Genomic DNA, 18,257 nt, shown 5'->3' with positions numbered 1-18,257 from the left:
TGGATTTTATGACTCTGCGTAACAGTGTTGTGTAAAATTGTGATGTGGTGATGCAGCATTTTAGTTTCCTTGTTTTCGCGAGCTGTTAACTGCTGACATGGCAACAATGTTTCCCAGAAAGCTTACCCTAAGACTTGGATTTGACAAAGCAACCCGTAATGTTCAGCCAAGTTCACTAGGAATTCATGACTGGATCGTTGACGTTATTGGCATTACTTCGGATCAGACGCACACAGCTTATTATGACTTAGAGCAATACTGCTTTTTTGTGAAGCTGCTTTCCCCGTTGGTGCTGGAACGGATTTTGCAGAAATTTGAAGGAAAAGCTGAATTCCGCCATCGCGATAATTCGGTGAGTACAGTTACCATTTCAAATGCTGATGTTGATTATAAACAAGTCAGAGTATTTAATTTGCCCCCTGAGGTAGAAAACTGCTACTTAAAAGACGCATTATCTAAATACGGTGACATCAGGCAAATTCGTAATGAACGATGGTCAAGCCAGCATAGATTGCAATGCTTTAGTGGTGTTCGTTTTGTCGATATGCATGTCAAACAAAACATTCCATCTCACATTTTGGTTTGTGGCTACAAAGCGCACGTTATATACAATGGACAGACTTTGACTTGTCATATATGTAATGAAAGTGGGCATCTCCAGCAAAACTGTCCAAAAAAGGTGTTTGTATTGCAGAATAATTTACAACAGCGTAAAAGGTTAACAGTGGCTGATATTGTGACTGAAAATCAGATGACGGGTGGTGAAGTTTCCAGCATTTCGGGGAATGTAGACGACAGGCCACAAAATACTCTTGAAGCATTTCCACGTTTACTCAGGAAAGACATTGTAGACAATCCGGCTGGAAAAAGTAGTATAGCCACTAACAAGAGACGTCGAACTTGTGACGGCAGTAGCACAGATGAAGAAGATATCAACCTGTCGCTGAAAGCTGTTGGTGACATTCAGAAAACAGTACTGGAAACTGTTTCAGACAATATTGTCAGCATAGATTCGAACTCTGAGTCAAGTACATCAGTAGACAAATCGAATACGCCACCATCACCCGAACAGGTCGAAGTGACATCAGAGTCCCATTCTGTTGCGCTGGACGCGTCAGTAGATGGCAATGCGCTGCTCTTGGTGACGCCACAACCCCGCGCTGCAGTACCCGTACGTCAATCAATGCAGACAGATTCACTCGCGGATGCAACTGAAAGCAAACATGACGAGGTAGCGAGTGATTGTCAACAACAGGCGACGTCACAGCCCAAATCCCAAGACGAAGAAGCGGAATTTTACAGCAATAACACACAAACAGTAAACGAAAGTGTTCATAGAAGTGATGGGACATTGGAAGAATGTTTGCAAACTGCTCCTGCGCCGCCTTTGGCAGACGAGATGGTGGCACACGACTGCCCCTCAGATCCACCGACACCGCTCTCGGTGGAAAACTGCTCAGGGGGTGGGCGGAGCGGACATTCGGTGAAGGCCAGTGTCAATGCAAACCGCAAGAAAAGTAAAAAGAAAGGTTCTAATGCAAGCCGTGACGGTGGTCTCCAGTCAGATTCTCAGGAAGTATCCGGCATGGAGTGGCATGAAATGATAGACTAGCGGGAAAAAGGTCACTCCCCTATGTTACAGTCATATACGATTACCACGTTAAACATTAATAGGATACAGTCGGATGTTAAAATAGCCGCTCCGAAACAGTTTCTGTATGAGTCAGCGACGGATATTGCTCTCCTAAAGGAAGTGGTATTCTCGCAATTAAATTTTTCCAATTACGTTGATTTTTACAATATTTCCTTTGAAACGAATGTTGGCACGGCCATTTTAGTTAGAGAAGGCATCCCCGTACATGACGTTGATAAATTAGAATCGGGGCGAGGTATTGGAATAAATGTAGCAGGAGTTACTATAGTCAATTTATATGCTCCTTCTGGCAGCAGTAATAGAGCTGCAAGAGCCACATTCTTTAATGAAAGCGTAATTTATTTACTGAGGAAAAACCCTCTCCAACTTATAATAGGGGGAGATTTTAATTGTGTATTGAGTCGAAAGGATCAAATCCCCAACTTCAATTACTCAACTGACTTGAGATGTCTTGTTGTTGATTTAAAATTAAAAGATACGTGGGAAATAAAATACCCAACAATGGTGAACTTCACTCATATTGTTGCCAATTCCTGAAGTAGAACTGACAGAATTTACGTATCGGAAAATTTAGCAGATAGTTTTTCCGATCACAGTGTGTTGTTGACCTGTGTAAATTTAACACCACAACCTACCCGAAGAGTAAGACGCCAGTGGAATCTAAATATATCGTTATTATCAGAAGAAGACTTAGAAGATGCCCTAACCAGAGCTTGGGAAATGTGTCTCCGTTCTCTGAACAACTTTCCAAGTGTGATACAATGGTGGACCCAACGAGCGAAACCGAAGCTAAGGAAAGTTTTAATAACTTTTAGTATAGATATGGCCAGAGAAAGGAAACAGACTGTAGAATTCTACTACAGCGTGCTCAGGGACCTCTACGATCAGACAGATGCAATTCCTACAAGATTAAAAGACATCAAGAAAATAAAAGCAAAGTTAATAAGTCTGAAACGTAAGGAACTGGAGGGACTTAAAATAAAATCCAAAGCAAAGTCAGTCACTGAAGATGAGACTGCTGCATTGTACCACCTTGTCCGACACGCCAAGAATAGAAGAAGAAGTTTTATGGATGAACTTCAAATAGATGATGGTACCATAATCACCACCCAGAAGGAAGTAATTAAAGAGATCTCAGCGTACTATGAACGTATGTATGCGTCAGGGGAAACAAACGAAGAAGAATACGATGAGCTCTTTGGTACATATCTTCCACGAATATCGCGAGATGTTGATGAGAACATTTCTTCGGACATCACCAAGGAAGATATATTAGAAATCGTGTGCAGCTCCCCTGTTAGAAAATCTCCAGGACCTGACGGACTGCCCAATGAATTCTATAAACGATTTTGGACCCTAATGGGAGAAAAGTTCACCGAAATTGTCAATGAAGTCTTACAAGGAAAGCCAGTGCCTGCAGAGTTCAAAGAATGCAAAATCGTGTTGATTCCGAAGAACAGAGGCTGCAAAAAAATAAACAACCTACGGCCGATTTCGCATTTAAATTCAGATTATAAAATTATAGCTCGAGTAATTAACAAGCGCTTTACACCATGCACTGCTGACATCATATGCCAACAGCAGACTTGTGCTTTTAGAAGAACGGTTTTACAAACTGCGGCTTTGTATCGCGATGTCATTGCTCTAGCGCAGGCAAGTAACATAAAATGTGGACTGCTTTTCATAGACTTCCATAAGGCATTTGATCAAATTAATCACAAATACCTGATAGAGATAATGCGCCGAATGGACTTCCTACCAAAAACCATCGACATCAAGAACATGGCAATGGGTGTTACTGCACAAATCTCCGTTAACTGTCAACTGACAAAAAAAATTGAAATAAAAAGGGGTGTTACCCAAGGAAGCCCCTTATCCATGCTCCTGTTCGTTATATCGCTGGAACCTTTCTTGAGACAGCTACAGCACAGGCTGACAGGCCTTACCATTCAAGGAACAAAGACCGAGGTAGGTGCTTACGCGGACGATGTAGGCGTAATAATCAGAGACCAAACAGATGTGACACAACTAGAGATGATACTTGCAAAATACTGTTCCGCATCAGGTGCGAGGGTAAATGAAAATAAAAGTAAATTTCTAAATATAAAGCGGCTTGCTAACTTACGCATTGAGTGGGCGAATCATGTTAATGAACACAAAGCTCTTGGAATGGCATTGACAACGTCCCTTTTAAAAATAATAGCAATAAATTGGCGGGAGGTGGCAAGAAAAATCAAGGGAGCTTTGATTGAAAACTGTCAACGTAGCATAGACCAGTTCCAGAGAATACTGTTTATCAACACGTATATTTTATCCAAGGCCTACTACATAGCACAGGTTCTCCCCATTCCATCACTGGTGGCGAAGACGATCATGTCCACCTTAGCAAAGTTCTTGTGGAAAGGGGAATTGTTTCGAGTGCCGGTGAAGACAGCAGTTTTGGATCCAAGCAATGGAGGAATGGGTCTAACCGACATCAAGTCTAAAGCGATGGCACTGTATGTCAAACGAACATGGAGCATAATGTGTAATGATCCAGGGTGCATTACAGCAAAACTATACGATGTTGTCAGGCGAGAAAGTGTAGAGCCGCCGATAAATATACAAAAAATAAGTTTTAAGCCGAAACACATTAGGGAGTATTATTTTGAACTAAGTTATCTCAGCAAAAAGATTTTAAACTCCAAAAACGTTATAGCAAAGGCGATTTTAGCTGAAAGACGGAAACATGAAAGGAAAAATAACATAGAAACCAAATACGCTGGAATAGCATGGAATGTGGTCTGGAAAAACATCAGTAGTGATGTTCTTTCGTCTGACGTGGGAACAGCGTGGTGCAAGGTAGTCAGTAACATCATCAGCACCAATGAGCATCTCTTTGCCATCGGTTTAAGTGACACAAACCTCTGCAGCAAATGCAACCTCGTTGATAGTGTGCCTCATCGTTACACTTGTGGAGATCGGATTATCAACTGGAGGTGGACCAGGGAGAAAATTGCTCAAATAACAAGAACTTCAGCAAACAATGTACTGACTAACATTTTCTTCAGACCAGAGGAAAGTTACTACCCTCAGGCAAAAAATAACTCAGTGATTTGGTTAATGGGCAAATATACAAGTTATGTTTTTAACAATATTGGGAGCGATGAACATACTGAATACGAGATGTATGTGGAAAATGGATTCGAAAAAATACTCAAATATCAGAATCACAATAAGAAATATAGTAACATGCTCCGAATTTTCTTCAACCGAATGGGTATAGGTTAGGAACTGGATTCATAGTAGAGAGGGAATGGATTGGGTCACGTTCCCGACCCTAACCTCACCTGCAAGTCACGCATGAAAAATAAATCAGCAGTACAGCAGATACAAGAATATGGCGAGAAACATCTGGTGTCTGATATAAAGGAAGATCTTGAACTCCCTATAGATGCGTTTAGAAGGCTGGAACTGACAAAAATAACAAGGCAGTGAAATATTTTGTGATGTCGCTGTTCGGGACTGCTCTTCTGTCCACGTAATTTACCCTGGAAGGAACACACATCAAGGATTTACTGGATGATTAATTTGGGTCTGGGAAATGATGACGAGGAACCTCAGGCTGCAGAAGAAGAAAATGTGCCATGCTGAACTGCCACCAGCTGAAGGTGACAGTGAAGGTGCTACATGTGTGCTACTGCTAAAGACTCATTTTTTGAATGCTGAAATTTATGACTGCAATTATCCGTCACTTTATTTATGTCATTTCATTGTAGCCATTTTTGTTACTGTTTTTGGTGAATAAAAAAAGAAAGGTTGGTAGAGCGGTGGACTGTAGAGGAACGTATGGCAGATATCCATAGGTCGCTGGTTCAAATCCGGTCCGAAGGAAAATTTTTAGCGCCTCTTACGAGTATCACTTTACATTTATGCACCTTAAACGATACCAATAATAAACAAAATTATTTGTTGGGTTATCTTCAACGTTTATGTGCTCTTGCATTTGCAGTCACTGTACTCAAATGAAACCTCAAAAAGACTGTTAGTTAATACTTTTTCTCTCAAAACTTCATCGTCATACACGTCGGCGTGCCGTTTCGCAGGTGTGTTGTGGTATTTCCACCACTAGTAATGCTTCCCAAAAAAATGAACATTACAGTGTAAACAAGGGCAAAAGTGAAAATGCATTAATCTTCAGTTGCCCATTCCTCCAGCTAAAATTAATGTTATAAAATTAAAGTTTTGTGTATATATTGTGCTTCTCCTTCGTAACAACTGCAATTGTACGTTCGTGCGACTCTTAATTCCTAATTTCGTGTAGCCCTTTCAAAAATTTACGACCCTGCCAGGATTCGAACCTGGAATCTTCTGATCCGTAGTCAGACGCGTTATCCATTGCGCCACAGGGCCGATGAGGAACCGAGAGCTAACCACAGATAACTTGTAGTATCAGCATTAAGCTTTGCTAATGTTTCTGTGCTATGGGTCATAGTTTATGACTAATGTCATTGAACGATAGTACATTTTACGGGTTTTAGTGAAAGTGCATTTCACTGAAGTGTAAGAGTCGACAATCTACACATAAGATTCGGACCCACTCGCAAAATCGTGTTACAGGCTACATCTGTATTTGCAAATCAACATGACGTGCTTATCAGAGTGTACGTCCCATTGGACACTTGTTACGAGTTATTTCATGTTCCATTCACGTGGGAAGAACGATTGTTTGAAAGTCTGTGCGCGCTGCAATTATTCTAATCTTATCCCCACTATCCCTATTTAAGTGATACGTAGGGGATAGTTGTATATTCCTAGATTAATTATTTAAAGCCAGTTCTTGAAACCTTGTAGACTTTCTCTGGATAATTTCTGTCTTTAATAAGAGTCTTCCAGTTCAGTTCCTTCAGCATCTCTGTGACAGTCTCCCAGGAATTTAACAAACATGCGACCATTCGTGCTGCCCTTCTCTATATAGTTCAATATTCCCTGTTAATTCTATCTGGTACGCGACCCACATCATTGAGCAATATTCTAGAACTGGTCGCGAGTGATTTGTGAGTAATCTCAGTATTCTACCAATAAACGGAAGTCTACCACCTGCTTTACCCATCCACAACTGAACATATGTGATCGTTCCATTTTACATCCCGACAAAGTGATCCAGGTATTTTCATGAGTTGGCCGATTGCAACGGTGACTCATTGATATTGTAGTCATAGGATACTACTTTTTTTCTTTTTGTGAAGTGCAAAATTTTACATTTCTGAACATTTAAAAAAATTTGCTCATCTGTGCACCACGTTGAAATCTTATCAAGATCTGACTGAACATTTATACAACTTTCAGATAGCACTTCATTACAGATAACCGCATCATTTGCGAAAAACTTGCTTTTATTATTAGTACTGACTGCAAGGTCATTAACATACAACATGAACAGCAAGGATCCCAACACACTTTCCTAGGGCACACCCGAAGTTACATCTGCATCTGACAATGACTCTGCATCCAAGATAACATGCTGTGTCCTCTCTATCAAAAAGTCCTTGATCCAGTCACAAATTTCACTTGATATGCCCCATGATTGTAATTTTGACAATAAGTTAGGTACGACACTGAGTCATGTGTTTTTCGGAAATCAAGAAGTAGGCCTACTGCATCTGCCTGGTTGCCTTCATACAATGCTTTCAGTTGGCCTATGTCATGTGAGAAAAGTGCCAATTGCGTTTCTCATTATGGATGTCTTTAAAATGGAATTGCTGATGGCGAAGAAGTCAGCGTCGTGTGGGATGTGTGTAATGTGGATTGCAGATGATTAAAATATTCGCAGATTTACACAAGTTGAAAGTTTGTGTCAAACGTTTCCTGGCCAAACGTGAACTCAAGAACAAAAAGAAATGCTGGGCCTCCACCAGCTGAGATTCAACTATCTCAAGAAATTGATTGAACGGAATTATGCACTGTTGATTAATTTAGAAATGAAATGTTGTTTTCAAAAATTTTCGTGAAATTTACATAACTTGTAGATCTTGAGTTTGAGGTGTAACTTCACTGCAAATACTCCTGAGCTCATCTTCTGTGCTGCTGTACAAAAATCATCGTGTAAGGTATGAAATAAATTCCAGACACAGATTTTCCGCAAAGCTGCTTTCTTCGCAGGCAAATGTTCGCCGATGGCGGGCAGTATGTGTATAAAGTTCTACATGTAGTGCTGTTGAAGGTTGGTAACAAACTATCCCCCCGCTGTACGCAAACGGCTGGTATTTATATGATTTACAACAATAATTGACAATCAGAATTTAGAAATTTAAAGAAATGGCAAAAGTGGGTAGCAAAATTAATTCACATACATCGAAAAGTAAAAAAAAAAAATCGTGCTTTACAATTTTGTGTGTACACGAACATAATTTCGTTTAGAATCCTAAAATAATTTACAAGTTTCCAGAAAATAAAAGTACATATTACATTTTAATTAATTACTGTCGAAAGGAGGAACGAAAAGTATTCCTACTGTATGTATGAATTCCAAATAATATGTTTATCAAAAATAGCTAGCCGATTTGCTGAAAATAAATATGTAAGCTGTAGAATACACTTTGTACTCATCGGTGTAGCAAGTTCAGATCAATTACGTAGTAATTATTGAAAGAACAATGGTCATAGCATTTTCACAAATTTGTTACTGAGCGCAGAATACAACAGCCAACGCATATTTTACGTAAGTTGCCTCAAACAGACTTATTACTGATATAGGTGCATTGTAGCATTGTACATTAAACAATTAAGTAAGCATAAAGTAGATATAGGCTACCCTCCTCAGGTGATGGCAAAGGATGCCCAAAGGGCTGTTTTATTACATTTTCGAAATCCATGCTGGTTGGCATTGAGGATGTCATTCTGTTCGAGATACCTCATTATGTTTGAGCTCAGAATATGTTCTAACGTTCTACAACAAAGTGATGTCAATGATATTAGACGGTAGTTTTGGGGATCACTTCTACTACGCTTCTTGTAGACGGATGTGACCTGTGCCTTTTTTTCAAGAACTGGGCATTGTTTTTTTTTTCGAGGGCTCTACGGTATCTTATAGTTAGAAGAGGGGATAACTCAGCCGTAAATTCAGTACAGAATCTGACAAGGATTCCATCGGAGCCTGGAGTTTTGTTCAGTTTTAACAATTTCAGCTGTTTCGCAACACCACTGACACTAATACTCATTTCATTCATCTTTTCAGTGGTACGAGGATTAAAGTGGAGCAGTTCTCTTGGTTTTCCTTTGTAAAGGAACATTTGAAAATGGAGTTCAGCATTTCAGCTTTTGCTTTGCTGCTGTCCATTTCATTTCCTGTCTCATTTGCTAGGGACTGGACACCAACTTTGGTGCCACTAACAGCCTTTACATACGACCAGAATTTCTTTGGCTTCTGTGAAAGATCTCTCGACAATATTCTGCTACGTTAGTCACAGAATACATTGTAAATTGCCCACTTGACAGTCAAACACGTTTCATTCAGCATTTCTCTATCAATACCCCTATGCTTGGTTTCTCACCTACTATGCAATAATCCCTCTTTCTTTAGAAGTTTCTTTACAGTGACTGTATATCATGGAGGTTTCCTCCCATTATGAACTGTTCTACTGGATACTATCTGTCCAGTACTGTGTCAACTATTCTTTTAAACTTGAGCCAGAGTTCCTCTCCATGCTCCTGCCCTGTGCTGAAAGCTTCAAGTTCATAATTAAGATATGACCCTAGTGATTTTTATTCTGGTTTTAGTGAGAATATATACTTTTCTGCTTATTTTAGGTGTCCTTGTTGTCACAACTGCGTCATTGTCACTGATACCAGTTTCGATGTGGACAGTTCTATTTGTTTCCATTAGATCCAATATATTTCCATCCTGAGTGGGGTTCCTAACTATCTGTTGTAGGTAGTTTTCAGAGAAGCCATGTATTAAAGTTTCACAGGACGTCTTATCGCGCCCACCACTTACAAAACTGTAATTTTACCTATTGATTGTTGGATGATTAAAGCCTCCACCGATGATTACAGTATGATTGGGGAACTGATGTAGAAGTGAAGTTTGCTCTGAAGTTTTCGGTTTTGTCAGGAGATGAGTCTGGTGGGCGATAGAAGGATCCAACTATAATTTTATGCCCATCCCTGATACTGAGTCTTGGCCAGACAACCAACTGATCCCATGTTCGAGAATAGCATTCTCAGTGGGGCTGCATTTTGGCTGATGCAGTCCACTACTATCTCACATGCTGCTTCAATTTCTGTTTTAGTGGATTTGAATTTCTTGTCTGTTGCGACAAATACACACCTCCATTTCCCATTTGCCTATTTTTCGAAATACACTAAAGTTTTCTCCAAAAACCTAACTGCTATCAATTTAAAGTCTTTTTCCAGACAATATCACATGCTGCTTGCATTTCTACCTCGGTGGATTTGAGTTTCTTGCCTACTGCGACAATAACTTAAATTAAAACCACTGACTATATTTTAATCTGTTGAGCTCAAAAGTTGCTAATTCGCAATAAGAACTGAAGCAAATACACAAAAGGAGATTTAGATTAGGCGACATAAAAATCTTTGGTAAACACTAATAGTTTCTTAAAAAATTTTTGAGGTTAATTATAGTTGTTAGCAAATTCGAAGTCAGAGTTAATTTACAATAAATGCATAAAATATGCATGGCTGTACAGGAACTCAGACTCGAACAGTTTCTCACTCTTTGCCAGGGACAATTAACCACCTACGGCTAGTAAAAGCACAGAGACGAAGCAAGTACTGGTGAACCCCTGCATTACGGCATAATGAGGAATAACTCGGTGTGGAGTTAACAGCAAAATGGGAGATAAAAGTTGCCAATGGCGAAGGGGATCACGCATTGTTACTAATGGCAGTGACCTTGAACGTTATTTCCAAGATGATGTTAAAGTGATTTTTTAAATGGGAATCATGATATTTCATTTAAGATCCGAAAACGTTTTGCATATAAAATGATGCTCCCTGAACAAAGAAGACAAACTCTTGTAGATCATGCTTAGTTCGAGAAGGCAAAGAGATTCTAGCGTTGTTTTGCAACACAGTTCATACGAATAAAAGTTTGGTTTACTTACTAAATTTGAATCAGATGAAGTAACTGTCAATTACCACTGTGTGGTCGTATTGCGGTAGATCGTCACATAGTCTATTCCTTTGCTTTTATACAGTGCCGGTGGAGAGCGGACGAGAGAGTGATCGTGTGGGGCCATAATGTTCTACCCTAGCCGAGCGTGGGATGGAAGAGAGGTGTCGCACACGTCCACTTGCTGGAACTTTGTTCTTGTTTCAGTGCTAATTTGAGTGATTAGTTCATCAAAACTTGCGACTCTATTTTGCTTTATTTGATTGAGTCAGATAGCTACAACGGCTGACCACATTCAAAATGAAATTGTAGACATGATTACGATTGTAGGAGAGTGCCGGGGTATTCGCGTCCACGCGGCTGCACTTTATGCAAGACGTGTTCCCAACAGAAGATACTCAAGTAACGTCACTATTCACGATTTCACTGACATAGCCTGGAGACAGTTACATCATGTACTTCATAGTCAAAGTCATAGTTAAGGAGACAATGATTATCGCGTTGTAGTCGTCCTTGAAATGGTTCAGCTACATCCTCATATTAGTTCATGGCAGATTCAAACGAAACTAGGATTGGCGAAGTCAACAGTTCTCAGAATCCTAATGGCGCAGAGATCTCACGCTGACCCAGGAACTGATGCTGTGGGGGTTCAAAGAATGCCGTGCATTTCGTCATGGGGTTTTACATCATCAAGAGGTGTTCACTTCAGTAATGCTTTCAGATGAAGCCACGTTTACAAATACGGGTGAATTAAACAAGCAAAGTTGTCATTACTGGTCGAATATCTATTCACACTAGTACAGAACTGTTGAAAACCAGTATTGTTGGGACCTTAATGTTTGGTGTGAAGTTGTCAATGGCTATATGATTGGTCCTTAGTTTTTTAATGGTAATGTTAATCAATATAATTTTTTAGAAATGTCGAGCCATCATATACCAGGCTTACTTGAAGATGACTTAGAGATCAGATAAAGAATTTGGTGCAGTTGGGTGGTGCTCTGCAACATTACCCATAAGGACATTTTTAAATGAATAGCGTCCACACCAGTGCAGTGGACATGATGGTCCCATTACATATCTTGCTTGTTCATCTGGTCTAATTTACACTAATTTTTAACTGTGTGGATATGCGAAAAATATTTGTTATGAGCAGCAGCCAATGACAAGAGAAAACATGATGGAATATATCCTGAGAGCTTGTGCAACCATTCCTCGAGATGTCCTGCTTTCCACTGTCCGATGTCATATGAAACAAAACTCAACCTTCGAATGACATTCGACAAACCTTTTAAGTCATAACTCCGTATGCCTCTTCCAATTTGTCTCTAACGCTGTATTTTTCTGTATCCCTCTTCTATTCTAACTTAATGCCTACTAGAACTAAAAACATATTTGTTTATTTGACCTTCATTGAACCTTGCCATGATCTTGAATAATACAGGGTGAGCACAAAGTCTTGCCCTGATTTGAAAAAAAATTGTAACAGAAAAACCGTTTGACATAATAAGTTACATTTGATACCGTTACGTAGGTTAGTGTTACTAGATTTTTTAAGGCCACTTACATTAGTAAACCTCAACTTGTGCTCCCTTGATAGCTCGGAGAATGTCGAGGCGGTATTCCAGTTCCCACCAGACTATCCCACAGATGACCGTTATAAATGCTGAAGAAACCACTTTGCGTAAAGGTGGCCTCATTTGTGAATGGGATGGAGGACTCAGATCTCAGAATCGTGGTTGCCTGTTGAAGAAACCAGTGACAAAACTGCTCCCGATGTAGAAAGTCTGTCGCTAGTAATCCCTGCACACACTGTAAGTGATCAGGGTAGTAACAATTGTCATGGAGAATGTTCCACATGGTCGTCTCACTTAACTGCTCTGGGGGGCCAACTGCTTGGCACTGACACGGCGGTCGCTTTCCACAGTGTTAATCACATTTTCCTCCATGTCTGGTATCCGAACATTGTGGGCACGTCCTTCGTGATTTCCTGCGTCCTGAAACGACCCTTTCTCAGACAAACGACGAAACACTGTTGCAAATATTGAATGCTGTGATTGTTGTGGGTCCTGATACAACCTTGCTGCCCGCCATCTGTTGGCGTTTGCCTTTCCATAAGTAAACACTATGTTGGCAAGCTCTCGATTCGAATATGGAATCATTGTGTACAACGCTGTATCATATCCACTACAAGGTGCGTCAGCAAGAGAAGTGAATTGGACACAACATTACCAATTACTACAGCAGAAGAGAGTGCTAGAGCATGACGTATGAGGAACAGTAGCACCCTCTAGGAGGAAACCATGGGTACTGTAACTGTGGCTACATGATACAGCGCACATTAGACCGTAAAGTATGTAATAAAGTATGAATGGATAAATGGTCTCTAGCATGAAGCCATGCATTTCCAGACATAAGTTCATTAGATCTTTTTTGTAGGGAGTGCCCCTGTTCTGATGTACTCTGTGCAGATTTTGGGCAACCACCTTATTTGTAAAATTCCTAATTCCTTCAAGAATTCCGCTAGGATCTCATACGTCCAGCCACTTTTCTTCTCATTAGTTTCAAGGCCGGGATAATCTCTTCTGTTTCCAGTTCTACAACAGTGACCAGGTTGGTTGGATTATTAAGCAGTATATTGTTCAGATGTCTGGATATCTCTTTTCAGCTGTCTATAGTTCGATTTTAGAGGTCTGTTTCAGGGCAGTTGCAATCGCAGATGGACTAGATCAAAGAGACAGCTTGTAAGGTGCCTTGGCACTGCCTAATTCCTGCAACAGGCCGCAGCTCTTCCCCCAGCAATGCACAAAATCTGGACTTTCCAGTGCGTCCTTCAGTATGCTCCTGCGTTCCTCATTCATAGTATTGAGCAGTTGTTCCACGGCACCATCGTTCCTGCGCTTCTTAGATTGTTCCAATAGTGTTTCACACGCTTTCGTCCAGCAGGAGGTCTATTCTTTCCTGTCCCCGCAAGGAATAGCATTTAGGGAGTTTTGCATACCAAGTATGTGAATCTTTAGTAGTTCTCAAGTTTTGGCGGTATGCGATTTATTGTCTTCTTGATGTAGTAATGATATTTATTCTGGTCAGCTTTCCTCGATTCCAGCGTGGAACTGATGTTTCTTTACAACTGGATTGATAGTCTGATCTCTACAGCTACTGGGAACACACTGAGGACCCTTCTTGTAGCTTGTTTGACTGTGCCTGTAGTTCCACATGTGACAAGTCAGGTCAGGTCAGGTGTTGATGTTGTACCCCACACCTTTGATTTGAAGGTCGCTGTATGCTTGGGGTTGAACAGGAGGTGTAGGTCCTGGTTATCTGCCCAGTCATTTAATCCATTGCCTTCAGCTGCGGATCTTAGATAGTCCCGTCTTATGTTTTGGGAGTCTGAGGTTTAAAATTACTGGCATACATTGCTGTATAGTAAGCTTAGGTTAAAACACCTATGGGCCATTTCTGTGACGATGTTTATAGACTTCATAGAGCGTCATCTCTGCTAGTTTCGCACCTATCGCATGTTGTGCTGGAACGAGTTTTGTTTCTAAAGTCACTAAGAGTTCATTCTTCACTAGGATGGCCATACCATGAATGTCATGACCAGTGTTATCAACATTGGTAAATCCTGTTATTTCAATTCGAGTAACAGTTTCACCAGTCAGGTGAGGTCATTGTAAGAGTTCAACGCTTACACTTTCTCGGATTAAAGCTTATTCAAAGATTTGTAACTTTGTTCTCATATGCCATCTATTTTGAAATGACCTACATTCAATATTTTCATACGAAAATTGTTTCTTTGCTCCATTTGCCTTCATACAGGACAGAAGGCACTAGTGTGTCCGGTCACCACAGCTGTGTAGACTTTTCACTGCTGTGCCATGTTACAGTGTTGCCCAGCATACGCCATCTAGTATGCTGTTTACAAGTCACTTAATGTCCTGAAGTGTTGCTTGTTCAGAAATGTTTCCTGATGATGATGCAGTTAAGCTGTACAAAGAAAGCCAAAAGAAGCCATAAAGGTAAGAAAAGGTATATGGACTGCATTAAAGTGATAAGTTTCTTGCTATATTGTCTCTGAGATGCACTTTCTCGCTATCATGTGATACCTTTACCACTTATGAAATTGCAGTGGAAGCCAGCACAAAAATACTAGTGTATGCTTCTGAGGTTGCATTTCAGTTTATCATATTATGACATTACCTACTATAAGGCTTAACTGTTATGTTAAACACTAAAATTAATTACTGTAATGGTAGCCAAGATGAAATTGTAAACTGTCATCTGAAGACCCGTGCACATATCAAATAAATGCGCACATGATCGAATTGGATGACCAATACGAAGTACACATTCATAATACTACATCACCACATGCTGTAGTGCATCAGCCATATCTGGTGTCAGAAATGCATAGTGTAGGAAGTAGATTGCAGCAAAAGTGTTGGTGTTGTGCCTTACAAAATACAGCACAGACGTCACAGCATTGAGAAGGGAGCCAGCCTGGGGGTGTGCTGAAACAGTCGACACAGCAGTACTTCAGTGGAAGAAGGCGGAAGGAAGCCTTTCCACACCGTCAGCTGCTGAAGTGTTTGTCATGCGTGCTGCAAAGCACACCAAAGCCCAAGAAGTACAGCCTTGAAACATATAAATACCTAAGGATTTTATAGTGACGTTGCTTATGTTAGTATTGCAGCGATCGGAATGCTGTTTGTGGACCACAGGTTGGCTCTCTGCTCTGAAACCAATGGAGCTGCGGCCACATTAGGCCAGCGCCCCAGTTTGCCGGCCATCAACATGGGATAATGGGACACCATTATTACATCTCGTGCCTGCCACCTGCTAGACAGCAGAGTCATGCCACTGTACTTGCGGTTGTAGTTAGGTTAGCGGAGGTCGCTGGGAATGGAATCATTGCTGTCAGAGGTGGTTGCGTCACCTGCACCTCATCTGACACTGCCTTCTGTCAACATTGCCAGATTACAACACAGAGGAGACTACTAGGTACCTTAGCCATACCGCTGCTTCCTGTATTAAACTGCAGCTGGAGCTGTAATAAAGTAATTTGGGACCTTCTTGCTGTTTGACTGGTGCTGTGTATCATCCCCCTGCACCCCAAATCCACCAGGCAGCTTCACTGGTGTCAAAGTACTAAATCGTCTTTTAAGCATGTAATACTTTTGTCTGGTATTGATTATACCTATATCATGGTTCAAATGGTTCAAATGGCTCTGAGCACTATGGGACTTAACATCTACGGTCCCTATATCATGAAATTTGTTTTCTGTGTCACAATATTCTTTGGTTAAGCTTTTACACTGATGAGCCAAAACATTATGACCACCTGCTTAATATCTTGTTCGTCCATCTTTTGATTGAAATACATCACTGATTCTGCATATCAGGGATCCGACAGTTTGTCGGTAGGTTTGTGGAAGTATGTGGAATTAGATGTCTATGCACAGGTCATGTAATTCTCGTAAATAATGAGGCACTGATTTGTGTATGTGGTGATAATGCTAATAGCGACCTAGATGGGTTCCCTGGGATTTACATCAGGCGAATTTGGTCACCAAGACATCAACGTGAATTCACCATGATGCTCCTCAAACCACTGTGGCATGGTTCTGGCTCCAATATATGAACAGATATATTGTTTGAAGATGACATTCTTTTGGGAAAGACAGCAAGCATGAAGGGATGCAGGTGGTTCGGACTGTCAGCATGTCTTAAATTGCTACCACCATTCCCACATAACTGCAGGAGAATATCTCCATAGCATAATGCTACTTCCTGTCTGTAGCGTGCTGCTCGTGTAGAGCCGCCATTCACCTCGGTGATGGCGTTTGTGGAGACGACTGTCGACCTAGTGTAGCAAAATTATGATTTATCGGACAGCTTTCACGTTTCCATTGATCGACGGTCGAATCCTGATGGTTCTGTGCCCACTGCAATTGTAATTGACGATGTCGTTGGGTCAATATGTGAATATACAGGGTTGGTCTGCTGCGGAGCTCCATCTTCAACATTCTGTAATGAATGGGGTGCTCTTAAGCACTTGTGCATGCACCAGCATTGTGCTCTTTCGGCAGAGGTGCCACAGATCACCATCTGTCTTAGTTTACTGAGCAGACAAGCCTCCACCCCCCCCCCCCCCCCCCCCCCACATTCTGTGAAGAGTCGAGGACATCCAACCATTTAGCGCCTAGTGGTAGTTTCACCGTCCTTCTACCTCTTTGAGTAGATGCTTATGACAGTAGCACATGAACATTCAACCAGATTCGCCGTTTTTTGAGATACGCCTTCACAGGCTCTGTGAAATAATAATTTGCTCTTTGTCAAAGTCACTTATCTCAAGGGATTTCCCTATTCGGAGCCCATACTTTTGCTAGGTTGGTCCACCATCCATTTCAGCTTCATCTTTGTTACCGTGTCACGTGCCCTGAACGCCATCTGGCGGCATCTAATGCTATGGTGGGCAGTGGTCATAATGTATTGGCTTATCAGTATATGTAAATGTTTATTCATATTTCCTGTCAGCTTATCTCAATATAACTAATCTGTGCACATCATTTTAAAATCTATGTTTTGTTTAAATGCTGTTATGTTAAAACAGTATTTGTAGAATTGATATATGCATAGAGAATGTATGTTTGCACTTGCTCAAGAGAAACACTAGAACACTCTGGGGGAACGGCTGGTGCAGCACTTGTGATGATGCAATGTGTGGTTGAACCTGGGGCAGCAGATCGTCACCTGCAGAGTCTGTATGAGTCAAGGGAGGGAGATGATCAAATGTAACCACTGAGCAACTGATCAGCACAGGCTCATTGCACACAAGACCTGGTTGGCACTCAGGCAGAAAGGTAGTATGTGTGGGTTCGGGGCCATCGCATAACTGTGGAGAACTCAACTCAGGTGCTTGTGGGACTGATTCCCCGATCATCCAAGCTGGTTTAATTCGCTGAAGTGAACCTATTTGACACTGGCCATAGTGTCTGACACAGTATTAGCTGTACATGTCTGTAGCTGTACTACTGGTTTACTGTGTCATCCTATAACACATTAAACTCCCGTGAGTCTAGGGCTGAATCCAAGAAAACCAGGGGACAGGTATGCAATCGTGGAGGAGGCATATGGATAGCAGCTATGTGCGACTGGGCGTGGTTGACAACAGTGGGGTGGTCAGATAGGTGGATGGTTGCAACATCATCAATGAACTTGTCTGGGAGGACATATAGGACCTCAGCAAGTGATGCCTCGAGGATTGCCTTATAAGCAGTGCATATTCCTAACATGACACAACAAAGGAAGTCGAATCACTCACTGCAATGGCACATGAGGGCCGCCTTTGGAGTCTTGTGCCAACACGTTGCATGGGGGCTTAATTAAAAAGAATAATGAATAAATGCAATATCTTTAGTAGCTGCGTGTTGGCCCTGAGTAGTATTAGCATGCAATCTAACTGCATAAAATAAAAATAAAGAATGACAA

General features: G+C 41.1%; 1 non-coding gene across 1 annotated transcript; it reads right to left on the bottom strand.

The window, feature by feature from the left end:
* Window positions 1-5,973: 5,973 nt before the first annotated feature.
* Window positions 5,974-6,046, bottom strand: Trnar-acg (transfer RNA arginine (anticodon ACG)). The gene has a single exon. It is a non-coding gene; the product is annotated as a tRNA-Arg (tRNA).
* Window positions 6,047-18,257: the final 12,211 nt, after the last annotated feature.

This window comes from Schistocerca serialis, chromosome 2 (assembly GCF_023864345.2).
Source record: "Schistocerca serialis cubense isolate TAMUIC-IGC-003099 chromosome 2, iqSchSeri2.2, whole genome shotgun sequence".
In the NCBI taxonomy this organism is placed as follows: domain Eukaryota; kingdom Metazoa; phylum Arthropoda; class Insecta; order Orthoptera; family Acrididae; genus Schistocerca; species Schistocerca serialis.
Note: the sequence above shows the minus strand (reverse complement) of the source record. Positions and strands in the feature narration are given on the sequence as shown.